The 21,746-nt window shown below is 43.3% G+C and overlaps 1 protein-coding gene across 4 annotated transcripts in view; it reads right to left on the bottom strand.

Annotated features, from left to right (window-relative positions):
• tec (tec protein tyrosine kinase) overlaps positions 1–21,746 on the bottom strand; it is a 301,217-nt gene that overhangs the window by 236,812 nt on the left and 42,659 nt on the right. Inside the window, exon 1 of one of the 4 annotated variants that reach the window (XM_070870138.1) lies at positions 18,033–18,121. The exons of the other annotated variants lie outside the window; for them this stretch is intronic. The gene's annotated coding sequence lies outside the window, so the exon portion shown is untranslated. Of the gene's footprint in view, positions 1–18,032; positions 18,122–21,746 lie in introns of those variants that run through there. 4 annotated transcript variants of the gene reach the window in all.

The following is a 21,746-nucleotide window of genomic DNA, read 5'->3' as shown; positions in this document are numbered from 1 at the left end:
GTGGCCGTGTCTTCAGCTGTCTAAGCCCCAAGCTCTGGGATTCCCTCCCTCAACCTTTCTGTATCTCTACCTCTCTCATCTCTTTTAAGACACTCCTTAAAACCTACCTCTTTGACTAAGCTGTCCTAATATGTCCTTATATGACTCGGTCAAATTTTGTCTGATAACAGTCCTATAAAGTGTCTTAGGACATTTTACAATACTGAAGGCACCAAATAAATGCAAGTTGTTGTTGTTGAAGAGGATCGTTAATTAACGTGCTAATACTACAAAATACTCAGTAAATTGCATTTTTTTTTTACAGCTGAAAATCTGCTTTAAATGTTATAAATAAAAAATGAAGCCTGACCTATGATGAATTTCTCTACATGTGAAGCTGATATGTGGTCTCCTTTACTCGTGTAGATATTTATCACACATCATGGTCAGCCACAACATGTTATCTACTTACGACACTTGGGTGGTGAAATACTAGCAGAAATTCATGGCATGAGCTTACAAATTGCATTATCAGTACCAAGTAGTTTCAACTGATCATGTTGGGCTGTTTAAAAAAGAACACACAAATTGTTCATTTGAAATTTTCCAATTGAAGACATAATCATCATCATCATAGACAGTCCCTCGATACATGTGCCCTAAATAGCACACCAGTGCTAGCAGTGTGATGTGATAAATATTTCCATACATGACCACAACCGTATTTCTGCAATCAAAGTAGATTCCACAGCACCAGAGGAACATACAATTGTTTCTTTGCATTTACAGTACTGCAGCTGAAGCTGGAGCTTACTGGTGGCATTGTTCTAAAAGAGGCCCCGAGAGATATGCAGGAGTAGTTCAGGTTAGCAAGATCTCCAATTTTTCTTCCCTTGGTAAATTTGTTTAAAAAGTACTGGTATAATAGGAGCTTGTAACAAATGTAATGTAATAATCATGGAGGACTTTAATTCTCAAAGATTGAGCAAATCAAATTGGCAAAGATAGTCTGGAGGACTAGTTCATGGAATGCATTCGAGACAGTTTTGAGACAAGATGCCATGGAACCAACCAGGGAACAGGCTATTTTAGATCTTGTATTGTGTAATGAGATACTTACGCCCGAAGCTAGAGCCTTAAGCTTAAATAAAGCTAATTACATAGGTATGAAGGGACGAGTTGGCCAACGTAACTTGGGAAATTACATTAAAAGGTAGGATGGTAGAAAAGCAGTGGCAAATATACAAAGAAATATTCCAAAATTCTCAACAAATATACTTTCCATTGAGAAATAAAAACTCAACTGGAAAAGTGATCTATCCATGGCTAACTAAAGAAGTTAAGGTTAGTATTAGATTAAAAGAAGCTTATAATATTGCAAAAAAACAGTAGTAAGCCTGAGGGTTGGGAGAGCTTTAGAAAACCAGCAAAGGATGACTAAAAAATTGTTAAAAAGGGAGAAAATAGAATGAGAGCAAACGAGCAAGAATATAAAAACAGATTGTAACAGCTTCTACAAATAAAAAAAGAGTAGCAAAAGTAAGTTTCGGTCCCTTAGAAGCTGTGACAGGAAGAAACTAAAAGCTGATAAATCCCCTGGACTTGATGGCTTACATCTTAGGGTTCTAAAAGAGATGGCTGCAGAGATAGTGAATGCTTTGGTTGTGATCTTTCAAAATTCCCTCGATTGGAAGGTAGCAAATGTAACCCCGCTATTCAAGAAAGGATGGAGAGAGAAAACAACAAACTACAGGCCAGTTAGCCTGACATCAGTCGTCGGAAAAAAGTTGGAATCCATTATTCAGGAAATAAATCATAATATGATTAGGCAGAGCCAGCATGGTTTTATGAAAGGGAAATCATATTTAACAAATTTGCTGGAGTTCTTTGAGGATGTAATTAACCAATAAGGGAATAAGGGGTTATGGGAAGCGGGCAGGGAAGTGGACCCGAGTCCATGATCAGATTAGCCATGAATGTATTAAATGGCAGAGTAGGCTCGAGGGGCCATATGGCCTACTCCCACTCCTATTTCTTATGTTCTTATGTTCCTTATATAGATAAAGGGGAACCAGTGGATGTCATATATTTGGATTTCTAAAAGGCATGAGATAAAGTGCCACATAAAAGGTTGTTCAGCAAGTTACGGGCTCATGCTCATGGGTTGGGGGTAATATATAAGAACATAAGAATTAGGAACAGGAGTAGGCCATCTAGCCCCTCGAGCCTGCTCCGCCATTCAAAAAGATCATGGCTGATCTGGCCGTGGACTCAGCTCCACTTACCCGTCCGCTCCCCATACCCCTTAATTCCCTTAGTGGTTAAAAATTTATCTATCTGTGCTGATAAGGGGTTATGGGGAGCGGGCAGGGAAGTAGACCTGAGTTCATGATCAGATCAGCCATGATTATATTAAATGGCAGAGCAGGCTCGAGGGGCCGTATGGCCTACTCCTGCTCCTATTTCTTATATTCTTATGTTCCTTAGTCATGTACTCCAACCCTCTTGCAATAAAGGCCACCATTCCATTTGCTTTCCTAATTGCTTACTGTACCTGCATGCCTAGAGGATTCATAATGAACAGAAAACAGACAGCAGGAATAAACGGGTCATTTTCAGGGTGGCAGGCTGTAACTAGTGGGGTGCCGTAAGGATCAGTGCTTGGGCTGCAGCTATTTACAATTTATATGAATGACTTAGATAAAAGGACTGAGTGTAATGTATCCAAGTTTGCTGCTGATAAAGTTAAGTGGGAAAGAAAGCTCTGAGGAGGACACAAAGGGCCTAATGTGGGGAAATGTGAGGTTATTCACTCTGGTAGGAAGATTAGAAAAACAGAATATTTTTTAAATGGTGATAAACTATTAAATGTTGGTGCTCAGAGAGATTCAGGTATCCTTGTACGGGAAACAGTGTTAGTATGCAGGTACAGTAAGCAATTCGGAAAGCAAATGGAATGGTGGCCTTTATTGCAAGAGAGTTGGAGTACATGACTAAGGAACATAAGAATATAAGAAATAGGAGCAGGAGTAGGCCATACGGCCCCTCGAGCCTGCTCTGCCATTTAATACAATCATGGCTGATCCGATCATGAACTCAGGTCCACTTCCCTGCCCGCTCCCCATAACCCCTTATCAGTTAAGAAACTGTCTATCTCTGTCTTAAATTTATTCAATGACCTAGCTTCCACAGCTCTCTGAGGCAGCAAATTCCACAGATTTACAACCCTGAGAGAAGAAATTCCTCCTCATCTCAGTTTTAAATGGGAGGCCCCTTATTCTAAGATTATGCTTCCTAACTCTAGTCTCCCCTATCAGTGGAAACATCCTCTCTGCATCTACCTTCTCAAGCCCCCTCATAATCTTATACGTTTCAATAAGATCACCTCTCATTCTTCTGAATTCCAACGAGTAGAGACGCAACCTACTCATCCTTTCCTCATAAGTCAACCCCCTCATCACCAGAATCAACCTAGTGAACCTAGTAATCAAGGGAATAATGGAGGCATGTGAAAAAGGAACGGCAGTAATCATGGGGGATTTTAACCTACATATCGATTAGTCAAATCAAATCGCACGGGGTAGCCTTGAGGAGGAATTCATAGAATGCATACGGGATTGTTTCTTAGAACAGTATGTTATAGAACCTACAAGGGAGCAAGCTATCTTAGATCTGGTCCTGTGGAATAAGACAGGCATAATAAACGATCTCCGAGTAAAAGATCCTCTCGGAATGAGTGATTACAGTATGGTTGAATTTGTAATACAGATTGAGGGTGAGGAAGTAGTGTCTCAAATGAGCGTACTATACTTAAACAAAGGGGACTACAGTGGGATGAGGGAAGAGTTGGCTAAAGTAGACTGGGAACACAGACTAAACGGTGGCACAATTGAGGAACAGTGGAGGACTTTTAAGGAGCTCTTTCATAGTGCGCAACAAAAATATATTCAAGTGAAAAAGAAGGGCGGTAAGAGAAGGGATAACCAAGGAAATAAAGGAGAGTATCAAATTAAAAACCAATGCTTATAAGGTGGCCAAGGTTAGTGGGAAACTAGAAGATTGGGAAAATTTTAAAAGACAGCAAAGAATGACTAAGAAAGCAATAAAGAAAGGAAAGATAGATTACGAAAATAAACTTGCGCAAAACATAAAAACAGATAGTAAAAGCTTTTACCAATATATAAAATGGAAAAGAGTGACTAAAGTAAATGTTGGTCCCTTAGAAGATGAGAAGGGGGATTTAATAATGGGAAATGTGGAAATGGCTGAGACCTTAAACAATTATTTTGCTTCGGTCGTCACAGTGGAAGGCACAAAAACCATGCCAAACATTGCTGGTCACAGGAATGTGGGAAGGGAGGACCTTGGGACAATCACTATCACTAGGGGGGGTAGTGCTGGACAGGCTAATGGGACTCATTACAAGTCCCCTGGTCCTGATGAAATGCATCCCAGGGTATTAAAAGAGATGGAGGAAGTTATAGCAGATGCATTCGTTATAATCTACCAACATTTTCTGGACTCTGGGAGGTACTAGCGGATTGGAAAGCAGCTAATGTAACGCCTCTGTTTAAAAAAGGGGGCAGACAAAAGGCAGGTAACTATAGGCCAGTTAGTTTAACATCTGTAGTGGGGAAAATGCTTGAAACTATCATTAAGGAAGAAATAGCGGGACATCTAGATAGGAATAGTGCAATCAAGCAGACGCAATATGGATTCATGAAGGGGAAATCATGTTTAACTAAATTTACTGAAATTCTTTGAGGATATAACGAGCATGGTGGATAGAGGTGTACCGATGGATGTGGTGTATTTAGATTTCCAAAAGGCATTCGATAAGGTGCCACACAAAAGGTTACTGCAGAAGATAAAGGTACGTGGAGTCAGAGGAAATGTATTAGCATGGATAGAGAATTGGCTGGCTAACAGAAAACAGAGAGTCGGGATAAATGAGTCCTTTTCGGGTTGGAAATTGGTGGTTAGTGGTGTGCCACAGGGATCGGTGCTGGGACCACAACTGTTTACAATATACATAGATGACCTGGAAGAGGGGACAGAGTGTAGTGTAACAAAATTTGCAGATGACACAAAGATTTATGGGAAAGCGGGTTGTGTAGAGGACACAGAGAGGCTGCAAAGAGATTTAGATAGGTTAAGGGAATGGGCTAAAGTTTGGCAGATGGAATACAATGTCGGAAAATGTGAGGTCATCCACCTTGGAAAAAAAAAACAGTAAAAGGGAATATTATTTGAATGGAGAGAAATTACAATATGCTACGGTGCAGAGGGACCTGGGGGTCCTTGTGCATGAAACTCTTTTGAGTTTACCTGAAAATAAACATAAACATTAAAACCATGCCACCCGCCTGGGTGACACAGCTGACATTTTCAAGGCCCCTTTTTTTTTTCCTTTTTTTTTGGTTTTTTTTTGGGGCGCTAAAATCAAATTTTTTCCAGTGCCCCCTATAAAAGGGGAGGGGGACACTAAAAGCACCGGCAATTAAAACAAATTAAACTTTAAAACGTAAAATCAAATTAAAATTTGGTTGCCGGGCGTGATGATGCACTCCAGTCCCTCCGGTGCCCACCTCTCGCGGAAGGCCGCGAGCGTACCGGTGGACACCGCGTGCTCCATCTCCAAGGACACCCTGGACCGGATGTAAGAGCGGAAGAGAGGCAGGCAGTCAGGTTGAACGACCCCCTCGACCGCCCGCAGCCTGGACCGGCTGATGGCACCCTTGGCCGTGCCCAGGAGCAGTCCTACGAGGAGGCCCTCGGACCGACCCGCTCCCCTCCGCACAGGGTGCCCAAAGATCAGGAGAGTGGGACTGAAGTGCAGCCAGAATTTCAGGAGCAGCCCCTTCAAATAATGGAACAGGGGCTGCAACCTTGTGCACTCAATAAAAACATGGAACACGGACTCCTCCAGACCGCAGAAATTGCAGGCGGCCTGGGAGTCCGTGAACCGGCTTAAAAATTTGTTGCACGGCACTGCTCCGTGCACCACCCTCCAGGCCAAGTCCCCGATGAATAGTGGGAGGACCCCTGCGTAGAGTGCCTCTTTGTGCATGAATCCCAAAAAGTTAATTTGCAGGTGCAGCAGGTAATCAGGAAGGCGAATGGAATGTTGGCCTTCATTGCGAGAGGGATGGAGTACAAAAGCAGAGAGGTCCTGCTGCAACTGTACAGGGTATTGGTGAGGACGCACCTGGAGTATTGCGTGTAGTTTTGGTCACCTTACTTAAGGAAGGATATACTAGCTTTGGAGGGGGTACAGAGACGATTCACTAGGCTGATTCCGCAGATGAGGGGGTTACCTTATGATGCTAGATTGAATAGACAGGGTCTTTACTCGGAGTTCAGAAGGATGAGGGATGATCTAATAGAAACATTTAAAATAATGAAAGGGATAGACAAGATAGAGGCAGAGAGGTTGTTTCCACTGGTCGGGGAGCCTAGAACTAGGGGGCACAGCCTCAAAATACGGGGTAGCCAATTTAAAACTGAGTTGAGAAGGAATTTCTTCTCCCAGAGGGTTGTGAATCTGTGGAATTCTCTGCCCAGGGAAGCAGTTGAGGCTAGTTCATTGAATGTATTCAAATCACAGATAGATAGATTTTTAACCAATAAGGGAATTAAGGGTTATGGGGAGCGGGCGGGTAAGTGGAGCTGAGTCATGATCTTGTTGAGTGGCGGAGCAGGCTCGAGGGGCTAGATGGCCTACTCCTGTTCCATGTTCTTATGTTCTTATGTTCTTATGTTCTCTGAACTGCCTCCAAAGCAAGTATATCTTTTCTTAAATATAGAAACCAAAACTGTATGCAGTATTCCAGGTGTGGCCTCACCAATACTCTGTATAACTGTAGCAAGACTTCCTCCATCCTCCATGCAATAAAGGCCAAGATTCCATTGGCCTTCCTGATTACTTGCTGTACCTGCATACTAACCTTTTGTGTTTCATGCACCAGGATCCTCAGGTCTCACTGTACTGCAGCACTTTGCAATTTTTCTCCATTTAAATAATAACTTGCTCTTCGATTTTTTTCTGCCAAAGAGCATAATCTCACACTTTCCAACATTATACTCCATTTGCCAAATTTTTGCCACACTTAGCCTGTCTATGTTATGTCCTTTTGCAGGTTTTATTGTGTCCTCCTCACACATTGCTTTTCCTCCCATCTTTGTATCGTCAGAAAACTTGGCTACGTTACGCTCGGTCCCTTCATCCAAGTCGTTAATGTAGATTGTAAATAGTTTGGGTCCCAGCACCGATCCCTGCGGTACCCCATTAGTTCTTCTACAGTTGTCTTGCTACAGTTGTACATCTTCTTAGGCAGTCCCTCGGAGTCGAGGATGACTTACTTCCACACTAACATGAATTCTAAGGTGGCTGATGAGTCCAATGCAGGATCTACAGATTCTGTCACAGATGAGGCAGGTGGTGATTGAAGGGACAAGTGGGTGGTGTGCTTGGTTTGTCCGACGCTCCTTCTGCTGTTTGTACTTGTTGTACAGTGTTGTACAGAGACCACATCTGGAGTACTGTGCAGAGTTTTGGTTTCCTTATTTGAAGAAGGATATACTCGCCTTAGAGACAGTGCAACATAGGTTCACTAGATTGATTCCTGTGAGAGGGTAGTCCTATGAGGAGAGATCGAGTAGATTGGGCCTAAACTCTCTGGAGTTTAGGAGAGATGATCTCAGTGAAACTTACAAGATTTTAAGAGGGATTGACAGGGTAGATGTTAAGAGGTTGTTTCCCCTGGCTGTAGAGTCTAGAACTGGGGGGCATCGTCTCAGGATAAGGGGACGGCCATTTAAGACGGAGATGAGGAGGAATTTCTTTACTCAGAGGGTTTTGAATCTTTGAAATTCTCTACCCCAAAGCGCTGTGGATGCTGCATCATTGAGTATATTCAAAGTGGAGATGGATTTTTGGACTCTAGGGGAAGCAAGGGATATGGAGATCGCGCGGGAAATTGGAGTTGAGGTTGAAGATCAGCCATGATCTTATTGAATGGCGGAGCAAGCTCGAGGGGCCTATGGCCTACTCCTGCTCCTAATTCGTGTCATGACATTGTACTTCCACTGTAATTAGTTTTCTTCTCTATATCATATGCAGTTTTCACAGGAAAAACAAACTGAACTATGGTTTGTGATCCGGAAACAACAATAGAAGTCCTGAAGTCCACTGTAATGCATTTAACTTATTCAGTCACCTTGACACAGTGACCTTGGTCAAAGGCCTTTATTAAGGTTTTTGTAAATTGTTTTTTGAGTGGCCAATTTTTCTGCGGCTGCATCAGCATTTTTGAAACTGTTAGTCAACTTTTACAAGTTTTGTAGGATAGCATGCATTTATATGAATTATTGATTAAAGTTTTCCCATAAGAAAAGATCTAAAAATTTCCTTAACTAACTCCTATTAGGCTATTTCCTTTAGGTGGGAGGGAAGATGAAAAAAACAGATTCAGAAGGGTTAAACTACCCTTGTAGTTTAAAATTAACAAAAATAATCTGAGTCACTGTGTACATCTTTGTAACTTAGATCTACATTCTACAAATGCCCCCCCACACCTATAGCACTACAGTGCACATTTTGGAAGGCAAAGGACTCTGCTGTTCCATTTCAGAACACCCTCTAATTGTTATTAAAAAGTCAGCACTAAATTTTGAGATTTACCTCTTGCTCCCAATCATTTAAAGAGCAAAATTATAACACCACTATTTTTAATGAAAGCATGTTCTATCAGATTTCTTATTATAGACTGGATAGTGACTCTAATGTTAGGTTAAGCATAGTACTCCTCCTCCTTTGAGTTTAGTTCAAGCTTCAAATACAAAGAAAGAAATAAAAAGAGCACTGGACAGTGTCCCTTTCAGACTTTGATGCTACACAGTCATGTGGTTACCCCCACCCCCATTTGACTCACTTGACATTTGTACAGAATATATCAAATTCTTTAAAGCAGAGACAGAAACAGGAGCATGACTGAGTTGATGCATTGAGGAAGTTAAACACAAAAAAAGGAAGCTATAATTTGTGCTTCGTCAAATAGAAATAGCGTTTTCCTTCAAATTCTGCCCCCTCCCACTCTTTTCTTGAAGGTAGGAACAGCTCTAAAAGGCAGCCCTCCAGTGCCTCACCCAAGTAACCGTTCATGTGCAAGCTTAGGCAGTGAATGTTAGTGGACTATTCAACAGTATGGACAAACCAACAATATTTCCGAGCCCTGTCCTGTTCTAACCTGACAGGAACACACACACATTCTATCAAAAAAGATACTAAATAAGGGATAGGAGTGGGAACAGAAGTCAATGGGCTGGTTATAAATGAAGTGGGGCATGCTGTGGCATGCCACATTAGACAGACAGTTTTCTGCACGCTTTCACTCAAAATTGATTTTACTCCATAGCGTGCTGGAAGTGCGAGCTGATAACGGGGTGGCAAGGGCAACTGGGACTTCAGTGAATGACGGAACCAACAGTGTATCTCCTTAACCAATGAGATTTAAGGATTGAGAAAGAACAGAGGAATGACGGAGAAGGAGGGTGAATTAGAATCCAATAAGATACAGAAAGAGAAATAGAGAGACAGAAAAGTAAGAAAAAAATAAAATTCTAAATTTAGCAGTTTTAAAATCTCTAAGAACAATTTACCGCCTGAAGGAATGAGACCTCACAGTTTAAACAGTTCAATTTCCGGACCAGAGTGGATGATTGTCACTGAATTAACCATAATCACTCAATTTGTGTGGCAAGTTTAATGGGTTATTAATGTGAAAATCCAGCATGTTTTTAAAAATAACGGGTAGGTGAAGGGCAAGATGCTGTTTGTGCAATGCAAATGGCAGAGCAGTGTTAATCGAGCAGCAAGTGCTCAAGAATCACAAATCACAGCATATCTCTTAATCCCCTAAACTTGCTCATTGATTTTCACATTAATAACAGCATGCGTCGTTAACATGCCCTTATTTTTCAAGCAAAATCTGGCGCAATAATTATTTCCTCTTCCCTAACTTAGGGACATTGAGACCAATTTTCACAGCCTTCCCATTGCCCTGACTTGGATGAGAGCTACAACAAACAACTTGTTACCTTGTGCATTATCAGCTAGATTAGCATCAACTGAGGATCAAACCTGGGATCCTCCTGATCTGTAAGGCTTATCACCACACTGAATCACTGGGGATGCAAGAAAAAGCTTTATATATGGAGGTCATCATTCAAAGATTGAAAACCAGCCAGGGGTCTGATTTAGACATTGCCTCTGGAACCTAGGTTTCAATTCAGCCTAGACGGATGGAAAGTGCCTGTTTACTGTAAAGGACCTGTATGAAATGAGAAATTAGTTTGAGCATTCTCAATGCAGCTTCTATTTGACATAGTCCACTGCACAAAACTGGCCCACATTCATCACACTGACAAATAAATAGCTGATATAGTAAATGTCCCACTGGAACAATAGGGGTCTGCTCCTCGGAGGTTGAGGTATATTGTTGGTGCAGAATAGTAGAAAAAAAAACTTCTCATTTCAGGCACCTCATTTCAGCACAAGCTGTACATGACCCAAGAGTATTTGGGAAAATTTGTACATTAAAGGCACTATATAAATGCAAGTTGTTGCTGCTGAAACTGACATTAGTGGTCTCAAATGGAAAAGTGGTCCATTTTCTAGCAGTCAGATATACAAACTGATGAGCACAGACAAAAAAAAATAAAGACAACACCTTAGGTAACCAACCCAAAAGTCTTAATAGATCAGTCAGCATCAGTTATGGTGTTTCAGGTCATAACGTGTCTTTTTTCTTCACAAATTCTGATTGGTCTGATATTATTTCCAACATGTTCTGTTTTTATTCTAAATTTGGAGGAGGAGGAGCAGCAACAGTAACAGCCTCAACAACCACCACTGTCAGCATCCGGGCCTCACAGAGGACAAAAAGTGAGGGGGCTGCATGCAGAAGCCCATAGCCAACACACAGGGTGTAGAACCCAAGAGTCACTGCGCTAGAGTTTCCTCACAAATCGGCCATTTACCGCCCAGAAATACAAGTTTCGTCGAAAAAAACACATTTACCACCCTGCCGTAAATTCCACGGTCATTACCGCCGGGCGTTATTCGATACTGTTCGCCCATATAGTACCGCCCAAAGTGGAAGTTTCATCATTATGATCTGTTAACCACCAGACCTTGGCTCAAGTTTTGGCCTGAGTTGCTCCTATTTTTTTGGAGAAACTAGTTCAGAATGGAGCATCTTAGAAATTGCAATTCTCAGCATTTAGTTTGCTCCAGTTCTAGTCAGTTAGAATAGTTTCATTTTAGAACAGATTTTTTTCCAAAAGGGGGCGTGTCCAGCCACTTACACCTGTTTTGCAAGTTTAGGCAGCGAAAACTTACTCCAAACTAACTTAGAATGGAGTAAGTATAGATTTTTGTACACTCAGAAAAACCTTGCCTACACTTATAAATCAGGCGTAGGGAACGATAGATGGGGGCGGGGAAAGGATGTTTACAAACATTAAACACTTCACTTTTACAAATAAAGAGCCATCATCAATAATAAATGATAAATAAATCAATAAATCAACCATTAAACCAATCAAAAAAAATTAATGAAATATTAAAAAAAATGTAAAAAATCAATAAATAAAAAATTATTTCTACTCACCTACTGCAGCACCGGGAGCCCGCCAACAACGTGCTGGGACGCCCCCCCCCCCTCTCTGTCTCTGTCAGTGTCTCTTTCTCTGTCAGTATCTCTGTGTTTCTGACAGAGAGGAGGGAGGGAGGGGAGGGTGGAGAGGGAGGGAGGGGAGGATGGAAAGGGAGGGGGGCAAGCGGGAGGGAGAGGAGGAGGAGGGAGAGGAGAGAGGAGAGATAGGAGAGAGGAGAGGAGAGGAGGGCTGAACGAGAAGGAGGCAAGGCAGCTGAACGGGAGGAAGGTCCGCGTCCCGATCTTCGCCATGTGAGCCCATTCGGCCAGGGCTAGGGTCGGGCCCCTCCCCCGCAGCCTCGGGGGCCTGGAACTACTGCACATGCGCGCACACTCTAGCGCGCATGTGCAGAGGTCCCGGCACTGTTTTCAGCGCTGGGACCTGGCTCCGCCCCCAACCCCTTGTGCTGCGCCACGCCAAGCATGAAGTCGAAGACGTCCTGAGGAGACCGGAGAATCACAAGGTAAGTTTTTGGCACCCTTTTTCTTCCAGAAAGTCGCCGCATCTTATCAAGATGTACCGTTTTTCCAGAGGACGGAAACTTGGGCTCTTTAATATCATCCTGAAAAAGCAGGTCTTACTGGATCTTAAGTGGGCGATATGGACACAGATCTGACAGGTTTGTCTGATATTAGATAGATCTTTAAACTTCTCCACAGTTTGATGTATTTTTTAATGGATTGTAGTACTTTCTAGTGTTAGGCAATAATATAAATGGTCTAATAAAGCCTTATTTACTCCTTTAGTCTCACCTACCCCAGTCTATCTCACCTCCTACAGTGATCTCACCGCCACCCCCACCCTCCCCCCACCCTCAGCAATCTGTCTTACCCCCGCCACAGCAATCTCACTCTTCCGCCCCCCCCCCCTCCCCCGCGCCACTTCACTCTCTTCTTCACTCACCTCCCCCACGCCCCCCACAGCAATCTCTCTCACTCTTCCCCGCCCGCCACAGGATCTCTCTCTCCCTCCCTCCCCCCCCCCCCTCCCCGCAGCGATCTCAGGCTGGCAATCTCTGGCCTCTCGTTGGTGCCTCTGGGGGGGCGTGGTTTGACAGCCACATGCGCGTATGCGCACAACTTGGGAAACGAAGATTCCCGAGTCGATAGGCCTCCTCTGCCACACACCGCCCGCTACACTTCGCTCCCACGCCGCTTCGCCGTCACCGACATGGAGCACCCGAAAATCACGAGCGCGCGCATCAGCAACATTCCGGCGGTTAAAAAAGACTCGGGCGGGGGTGAGTTAGAAGGAAAATCCAGCCGACTATCTTGTCCCACTCTGAGGAGCGCTGCAGGAGTAGGCTGTGCTTCTCCAGGAAGGCTGTCGCTAACCTCTATAGCTTTCTGGTACAGTACATGCAAGTTGAAGGGAGGCATGTTCTGCCAGTAGCCCTCAAAATCATCACAGTGCTCCTTTCAGGCTGCTGCAGGGGCTATCAATAGTATATCACAATCTACAGTTCCAATTCTGACCTTTTGCACATCCTCGATTTTAATCACTTCACCATTGGCCGCCGTGCCTCCAGCTCTACTCTATGCTTTGGAATTCCCTCCCTAATCGCCTCCGACTCTCTACCCCTCCCTCCTTCTTGAAAACGCTCCTTAAAACCTGCCTCTCTTTGACCAAGTTTTTAATCACCTATTCCAATATCGCCTTATGTGGCTCAATGCTTCTGTGAAGCACCTCATGACGTGTTACAATGTTAATGGTGCTATGTGTATTTTATAGTCTCTTGAACACTTAGTTCAAATTAAACTATTTATTCTGGAGATCTCAGACAGCCATGTGCAGTTAAAATGGCGTTCCTCATACAGCCAGCTTCTCTCCAATATAGATCCAGGGCAATATACCTCCTAGCTAGAGGGTGATATACATTTTAGTGTTACACCTTTCCTTTCATAAGAAACAAATTGGATTAAAATTAGCTTCAATATAAACCGGTAATTAAGTACTTATGAATACACGTAACAAACAACTACAAGTTAAACAACAACAAAAAACTTGTCTTATTGTTTCTTTATCAAAGTGTTACATGTTTCACACTTTGAAAAATAGTCTTTTATGTCACTGTTCAGTCCTGGCCAGTAAATGGATTCTCTGGCACGTCGAAAAGAGTGCTCTCGCTGCTAGTGTAAAGTAGCATGAAGTCGCTGACGAATGTCGGATCACAGGGATTTTGGTATGACATAGCGATAGTCTTTGAAGACTATTCCATTTTGTGTTGTGAGTTTGTCACAAACTTTGAAGTATGCGTTTCAGGCGGGCATTCATGTGTCGTTTCTGGCCATCCCGTTGTGATTTGTTGTGTAACCAGTTGTAGTGTGGAGTTGCTTACAGCTGCACGTTGTATGTTAGTCAGTCCTTGTTTGGAGAGTGGGAGATAGTCCACCATGTGAATGCATTCCACTGCAATTTCAGTTGGTGATATCTCCACTTTTGAGAGATATGCGTGCAAGAGGATGTCTGCTAGGCACATTTATTTTCCTGGTTGATACTTTATTTCAGCGTTATATTGGTTGAGCCAAATGAGCAGACGTTGTAGCCGCTTGAGTGCTGCAGATAACGACTTGCATCGTATGGCAACCAAAGGCTCATGGTCTGTCCATAGCGTGATCTTGCGACCGTATACATATTGATGGTTTCATTCCATTTTGAAGGCTTGATCGAGCAACTCCTTTTCGATTTGAGAGTATTGCGTTTCTGCTGGAGTAAGAGCTCGGCTCGTGTGTTTGATTGGTTGTCTCTGTTGCAGAAGGACGAACCCAAGACCCTTGCTCGAAGCATCTCCTTGATCTTCGGTTGCAAGTTTGGGGTCAAAGTACTTGAGCACCGGAGAATCTGTCACGCATTGTTTGATGGCTTCAAATGCTTTGACTTGCTCTTCAGTCCATTTCCAGACCGGGTCTTTGAGTAAGCCGTCGCAGGGACTCGCTGATGTTTGAAAGATCTGGCAAGAATTTTGCGAGGTACTTTGTCATGCCGTCAAATCATTGTACACCTGTGACATCCTGCGGTTTCTGCATTTCATTGATTGCGACCACTTTGCTTGGGTCGGCTTTGAGTCCACCACGAGACAGTATGTGTCCCATATATTTCACTTGGGAGCTCTTGTATTCGAACTTATTGAAGTTTAGTTTGATGTTTCGATCTCTGCATCTCTGCATGAATTTGTGTAAGTTTGCATCATGATCGTGATTGGTCTCTAAGTGTCTCACCGCATCCAGTGATCAAAATATCGTCTGCAATCTTGTAGACTCCATCTAGACCCTCGAGGTTCTTGGTCTAGCTTCTGCTGGAAGATTTCTGGGGCAGGACTGATGTCAAATGGCATTCTATTATATCGATATCATCCCCATGGAGTCTGGAAGGTCGGGGGGTAGGAGGACCCTGTATCTAGTTCACCTTGCAAGAAACCTTGCTGTCTGCTTTAGGTGAAGACCTTTACATTTGACATCTGTGGCAGGATGTTATCGACCACAGGAAGTGGATAGTATCCACGTTTCAGGGCATTGTTCAGATGTGGAGAGTCGATACATACTTGAATCTTTCCATTTGGCTTTTGTACAGTCACTAGACTTGAAACCCAGTCCGCGATTCAACAACTTTAGGTGATGATTTGTCGTTCTTCCAAACGATCAAGTTCCTCTTTAAGCATTTGTTTGATTGCTATTGGCACCCGTCTGGGTGGCATTACAGCTGGTGTTGCTCATTCAATAAGTTCAATGTTAACAGTCCCTTAAGCACATCCAGATACACATTGTTGACATCAGTTTTTTGACACTAGTTTGCGATTCGTTTGGTTCATTTATCACTGCGATATTCTGATGCTGCACTTTTATCAGTTGTAGCTATTGAGCAGTGCATGAGCCAATCAGTGGTGCATTTTGGCCCTCAATGATCACAAAGGGCACAATGTACTTTTGCTTGTTCTTTGTATTTTCCAGTCGCACATTACAAGTTCCTACCACTGGAATGCTTGCATGGTTGTCATATAGTGACAGTGTTGTCTTAGATTCTTTTACCTTTAAGTCGTTAGGTAAGAATCTAGAGGTAGCACATTGCATGTGGCCCCACAATCTATTACATCTTTACCATTTGACCTTTAGTGGAGAAGGTAGCCATAATCTTGTTACATAGAAACATAGAAAATAGGTGCAGGAGTAGGCCATTCGGCCCTTCGAGCCTGCACCGCCATTCAATGAGTTCATGGCTAAACATGCAACTTCAGTACCCCATTCCTGCTTTCTCACCATACCCCTTGATCCTCCTAGTAGTAAGGACTACATCTAACTCCTTCTTGAATATATTTAGTGAATTGGCCTCAACAACTTTCTGTGGTAGAGAATTCCACAGGTTCACCACTCTCTGGGTGAAGAAGTTTCTCCTCATCTCGGTCCTAAATGGCTTACCCCTTATCCTTAGGCTGTGGCCCCTGGTTCTGGACTCCCTCAACATTGGGAACATTCTTCCTGTATCTACCCTATCTAAACCCATCAGAATTTTAAACGCTTCTATGAGATCCTCTCTCATTCATCTGAACTCCAGTGAATACAAGCCCAGTTGATCCAGTCTTTCTTGATATGTCAGTCCCGCCATCCCGGGAATCAGTCTGGTGAACCTTCGCTGCACTCCCTCAACAGCAAGAACGTCCTTCCTCAAGTTAGGAGACAAAAACTGTACACAATACTCCAGGTGTGGCCTCACCAAGGCCCTGTACAATTGTAGTAACACTTCCCTGCCCCTGTACTCAAATCCCCTCGCTATGAAGGCCAACATGCCATTTGCTTTCTTAACTGCCTGCTGTACCTGCATGCCAACCTTCAATCACTGATGTACCATGACACCCAGGTCCCGTTGCACCTCCCCTTTTCCTAATCTGTCACCATTCAGATTATAGTCTGTCTCTCTGTTTTTACCACCAAAGTGGATAACCTCACATTTATCCACATTATACTTCGTCTGCCATGCATTTGCCCACTCACCTAACCTATCCAAGTCATTCTGCAGCCGCATAGCATCCTCCTCGCAGCTCACACTGCCACCCAACTTCGTGTCATCCGCAAATTTGGAGACACTACATTTAATCCCCTCGTCTAAATCATTAATGTACAATGTAAACAGTTGGGGCCCCAGCGCAGAACCTTGCAGTACCCCACTAGTCACTGCCTGCCATTCTGAAAAGTACCCATTTACTCCTACTCTTTGCTTCCTGTCTGCCAACCAGTTCTCAATCCACGTCAGCACACCACCCCCAATCCCATGTGCTTTAACTTTGCACATTAATCTCTTGTGTGGGACCTTGTCGAAAGCCTTCTGAAAGTCCAAATACACATCAACTGGTTCTCCCTTGTCCACTCTACTGTTAGGATACTTTCTGTCAGCTTTGTACTTGATTGTGCGAATCAACTTTACAAAGCATCTTCAGAATCATCACTGTCTTCATATAGTGCATAAACTTTTGGCTTGCCCTTATATTTATGCTTATGTGTAGACTTCTGCCTCAATCCACTCTTGTCTGCACTTTTGAGAAAAGTGATTTTGTTTGCCGCAACTTGTGCAGGTCTTCCCATAAGCTGGCCATTTAGTTTTGACAGCGCATGTCTTTTGCCACAATATCTGCAATTGTTCATGAGCTCTTTGGCTGTGAATTCCTTCTTTGTGGGTCGGGATTTCTGTCCGACAGCTTTGACATCTTCAGAGTCTGGTTTAGTGAGCTTCATGAATTTCATTTGCGCAGCTGTGGCCTCTAGTTTTACAGAGCATCACACATTTATCGAGTGTTGGGCTTGATTCTTGCAACAGCCTCTCACGCAGAGTGTTATCAGATATTCTGCAGACTATGCAGTCTCTGATGAAATCATCCCTCAAATTGCCGAAATCACTTGATGATACTAGCTTCCTAACTTTCACGAGATATCTGTCAAATCACTCGCCCCTTTGTAAACAGTTGTTAAACTGGTACCATTCATGGATGATGTTGGTTTTACCTTTACAGTGCTCTTCCCTGAGCTTCAAAATGATCTAAATTTCCTGTTTGTCTTCCTCTGATTTGTAGGGAAGATTATTGTGGATATCTAGGGCATCTCTGCCAATGGCAGTGATAAATGTTGCAACCCTGCAATGGAGGTGGGAGGGGAATGTGCGCGGGAGTTGGCACCGTGGTGGTCATGATAGCTCACTACAGTTTAGGACTTTGAGTATATGACATACATGTATAGAGAGGACTAGAACAAGTATAATAGTAAAATATCGTGGCCATGTATTTGCAGAAATACTTTGTCGAGCAAGGCTCTACAGTGGCTTATGCTACCTTAAGTTGACTTTACTAATACCTCTAGATTATTTTACAAGCTTATGACTCTTTATCACCCTTCACAGATCCACGTGTAGGAAGCACACTCTGCTCTGCACAACGTCAATTTCGATCGACTCGAAAAAGTCTTACAATTCCAATATTTCGATCGTAGATGCGTTTGACGAAAGAGCAAAAGTCTCTGCTTCTGACAGCATTTATTTTATAGTCTCTTGAGCACTCTTAGTTCAACTTAACTTTATTTATTCTGGAGATCTTAGACAGCCATGTGCAGTTAAAACGGCGTTCCTCATACAGTTTCTCTCCAATACAGATCCAGGACGCTATACCTCCTAGCTAGAGGGCACTATACATTTTATTGTTACACTATATAAATGCAAGTTGTTGTTGCTGTTGCAGTTCATAACTGCACGAAACAGGTCACTGATGCTCTCTTTTTGCTCATGAGCTCTTTGGCTGTGAATTCTTTCTTTGTGGGTCTGGATTTCTGTCCGACAGCTGACTTCAGCACTCAACAGGACAGAGTTCGGGGCTTTGCAGCAAAGGCTGGCTTCTCTCGCATGCAAGAGTCACTGACCACACACATGCAGCAGTCATCATCAGACAAGGAAGACCAAGATGAAGGTGAGGAAGCAGCAATGAAAGGAAGGCAAGCTCAGTGCCTTGTAGCCAGAGATGTCAGGGATTAGATCATTGCTCAGTAATCCTGATGAGTTTTTGCACTCCTGCCATGAGTACAAAGTCAAAGGCGCTCTGCATAACAATATTTGTGACATTCTTCACCACTCTCATAATCCTGCATTAAAGAACAAACTATTTATGTAACTTCTATATCAATGGCATTCAGTCAATGCAGAATCAGGCACTGCTATGAAACCATGCTGAAGACCAAAGTGCCAAATGTACTTAATTTTATTTCAAACATAATAATTACCGTCGATTCATTTCTCACCAAATGATCATTCCATATTGCTTTTCATGAAGATTTCATTAAGATTTTCTAACACTACCACTCCTACAAGTGTCCCCGATTGGCACCAGCAGAGCAGGTGGAAAGCTGCTGTTCCTTATGTGGGGACCCTTGAGATGCTTGTGGTAAGTTATTTTGGGGTGCTGTAACCTGTGAGGGCCTGACTGCAGGCTGCTGCAATGCGGCAGCTGATTTTCTGGCACCACAGCGCGTACTGAGTCAGGGGAGGGGGGTGGGCGGGTAGGAACAGCCATGCCGACATCCTTAAGGAGGCCAACATGTACTGCTTCCATCGCAGTACTGCCATTCCCACGGGGCTGGAGTTCATCATTCCCATTGATTTCCAAGAGATCAGACTGCAGAGGTTGAGTGACCCCTTCAAAGCCGTTATCAATTGGCTCCACCAATCTCTCCATTTATAGAATGCAGAGTTTGCATGACAGCCATTTGAGCTTCCACATAACCTGAAAAGCATGTGAACATGGACTGCTGTTGTGAGGGCTCAGTTACATTCCTGGAGATCAGCACATTATCCAAGATAGACTGCAAAGTGGTGATGCCATGCAAGAGGACACCATACAAGCGGGAAGTGAACCTCCACATTCTCAGCATTGGTGCTGAAACTGCACAGAAGTCTGCACTGAGCAATCTTAAAGGGAGTGGACTTAATCAGAGTGTTTTATTTGGGAATTTGGAAAGAATGTAAATTTCTGACAAGTATTAAGTAAGTAGAATCTGTAAAAAGTGAAATTTAGTTTAACATTTTGATTTAAACCTAGAACTTTAAAACTGTAGTTAACAGAAGTTGCCTGCCAGTGGCAGTTAACTATCAGTCAGCTATAAGTGTTAGTCTTGAATAGGTGTTAATCACAGGGAATAGGGGAACTGAGTCAACATTTGCAAATTGGGTGTCGCTCTTAAGAGTATGAAAGTCAACAGTTTTTCAGAGCACAGAGTGGTCTGCACAGAGTGGTCTTAAACAGAGTGGCTTATTTGGGAATTTGGACAGAGTGGGAATTTGGAGAAGGGTGGGGGGAGGAGTTGCAGCTTTTTGCCCACACTATTTGTAGTGCTTTGTGTTACAGGTAGACATTTAATTTCATTACCTATTACTTAATCCCGATCAATTAAGAAGAGAAGGAACTAAACTGTAAATGAAGTTACTTAAATACAAATGTAATTACATTTAATTAATTAGAACAAGATCATAAAGGAATGGCAATGCAGGTGGTGTGCCACAACTGCAGCATGTGGGAGTTTGTGGAGAGCATTGTGATCCCAGACAACCACATTTGTAGTAAGTGCCTACATTTTGAGGAACTTCAGCTCATGGTTATGGAGATGGAGTTAGAAGTGCAACTCCATCTCAGTAACTCTGAGCTGGGGCATCAGGGAGGGGGATAGTTACCTGGACACTTTGATCCAGGAGGCAGTCACGCCCCTCTGGTTAGGTTGTGGTGCAGGTCTGGTTAATGATCAGGGACATGGGGTTCTGACTGCAACTCAGGTACAGTGCTGGAGGAGCCTCAGCGTTTGCCCTTATCCAATGAGGTGTAATACTTTCAAAAGTATTGTAAGGAGATAAAGTATTGTCACCAAAGTGGAAGTAGACAGACAGATGGTCACTAAAGTGGATACTGAAGGTACTGAATTGATCTGACACATAAAATGGTCCAGATTAAAGGGCTTATCAGTATCAGGAGGTTGTGAGGAGACAGGAGATCCTCCACCTCAAGCTAGGGATTGTAATGAAAAACTTGCTTGTGTATGTAACGCTCGCTTATAAAACTTGCTTACAAATGGGATTTTGGAGAAAAGCTTTGCTTCTTAGCCGAATGGTAAATGAACCATCACACAGACTGATAGAAAATGGACACTTGCATATTCAGTGCAGAACAACACCTACCAAGGACAGTGGGGAGTAAGCTGTCTGAAACATAGATTGTAGCAGCAGCTGCATTCATGGGAACGAGATAGTTTTGGCTGGAGTTCTTGGGAATTAACTGATAAGAAACCAGGTGCATAGCAAACCCTGGGAAACAAGGTTAACCAACACGTCATAAGGAACTGAGGCAAAGTTGACACTGTAGGACAACACATTCCAGCAGGTTGACATGTGATGGGAGATGGACAGGTTGGGAAACCACTCAGCAGCCAGTCTGATAAGGGTCTGCAAATCAATGAAGCTCCGCTGATAAACTGTAGGCCAATTGGTGATCTTAGAAGTTTTGTAGGAAGGTCGCACAAGTCGACATGTAGAAACCCTTGTATTTCGAAGGTTCATTCCTGAACTCTTCCCCTGCATGCTTGAATAAAGACCGGTTGAAGCGAGGTTTCGTCTGAGTGATTCGTGGTCGCTATACGGGTGGGTGTTGATTCCTTATATCAGGGAGTCCACCTTGAAGAAAAGTCTTCTTTTTACCCCAACAGAGGTTTTTGCTGCCTGTATGAATGCGGGAAAAGACTGCAGGATGGATGAGCAGGCTGACCATGGCACCATGGTGCAGGAGGCCATTCATGTGGGGGGAGTGAAAGGGAATGTGGTTGTGGTAGGGGACAGTATAGTCAGAAGGATAGATACTGTTCTCGGCAGCCACTACCAGAATTTCAAAGGTTGTGTTGCCTGCCCGGTGCCAAGGTTAAAGACATTTCCTCGCGGTTGGAGAAGAACTTGGAGTAGAAGGGTCGGGGAGGATCCAGTTCTCGTGGTCCATATTAGAACCAACGACATAGATAGAACTGGGAATGAGGTTCTGCTGAAAG

Source organism: Pristiophorus japonicus, chromosome 2, assembly GCF_044704955.1.
Source record: "Pristiophorus japonicus isolate sPriJap1 chromosome 2, sPriJap1.hap1, whole genome shotgun sequence".
Lineage (NCBI taxonomy): Eukaryota > Metazoa > Chordata > Chondrichthyes > Pristiophoridae > Pristiophorus > Pristiophorus japonicus.
This window is presented reverse-complemented; position numbering and strand designations above follow the sequence as displayed.